At 59.5% G+C, this 1034-nt stretch overlaps 1 long non-coding RNA gene across 1 annotated transcript; it reads left to right on the top strand.

Moving 5' to 3' along the window:
- Positions 1 to 6: 6 nt before the first annotated feature.
- LOC113979216 lies at positions 7 to 1019 on the top strand. Its single transcript, XR_003537750.1, has 3 exons — positions 7 to 410; positions 514 to 600; positions 829 to 1019. It is a non-coding gene; the product is annotated as an uncharacterized LOC113979216 (long non-coding RNA).
- The last annotated feature ends 15 nt before the right edge of the window (positions 1020 to 1034 follow it).

The raw sequence follows: 1034 nt of genomic DNA on the forward strand, positions 1-1034 counted from the left end.
CCCCCTCCCTGGGCTCCCCACACCCTCCCCAAGCAATAACTGGAGCCGCCAGACACCCCGATGGCGGAGGACGACGGTGGAGGTAGGGCCGGGCCCCGCCCGGGTGTCCCCTCTGTCCCCCCCCATGGCGGCACCGTCACCCTAAAATGGGGGGGAAGGGGATGACAATTTTGGGGGGGAAAACAGGCCCCACTGCGAAGCCAGGCTGTGTTTCCATGGTAACTGGACCAGGCCTGAGCTCTCACTGTGAGGCCAGGCTGCGTTTCCATGGTAGCAGCACTAGGCCTGAGCACTACTGCGAGGCCAGGTTGCGTTTCCATGGTAACGGGACTAGGCCGCAGCTCTCACTGCAAGGCCAGACTGTGTTTCCATGGTAACAGGACTAGGCCTGAGCACTACTGCGAGGCCAGGTTGCATTTCCATGGTAATGGGACTAGGCCGCAGCTCTCACTGTGAGGCCTGGCTATGTTTCCATGGCAACAGGACTTGGCCTGAGCGCTACTGTGATACCAGGCCGTATTTCCATGGTAACAGGACTAGGCCAGGCAGCTGCATTTCCATGGTAACAGGACTAGGCCGGAACCCTCACTTTGAGGCCAGGTGGGTTTCCATGGTAACGGGGCTAGGCCAGGCACTGCTGCAAGGCCAGGCCACGTTTCCATGGTAACAGGACTAGGCCTGAGCCCTCACTGTGAGGCCAGGCTGTGTTTCCGTGGTAACAAGACTAGGCCAGGCAGCTGTGTTACCATGGAGTAGGCTGTAGGCCTCACTGCAAGGCCAGGCTGCATTTCCATGGAAACAGGACTAGGCCTCAGCCCTCACTGTGAGGCCGGGCTATGTTTCCATGGTAACAGGACTTGGCCTGAGCACTACTGTGATGCCAGGCTGTGTTTCCATGGTAACAGGACTAGGCCGGAACCCTCACTTTGAGGCCAGGTGGGTTTCCATGGTAACGGGACTAGGCCAGGCACTACTGCAAGGCCGGGTTGCGTCTCCATGGTAACTGGACTAGGCCAGGCACTACTGCAAGGCCA

The sequence above is a fragment of the Neopelma chrysocephalum genome, unplaced genomic scaffold, assembly GCF_003984885.1.
Source record: "Neopelma chrysocephalum unplaced genomic scaffold, ASM398488v2 Primary Assembly neopelma1_62044, whole genome shotgun sequence".
In the NCBI taxonomy this organism is placed as follows: domain Eukaryota; kingdom Metazoa; phylum Chordata; class Aves; order Passeriformes; family Pipridae; genus Neopelma; species Neopelma chrysocephalum.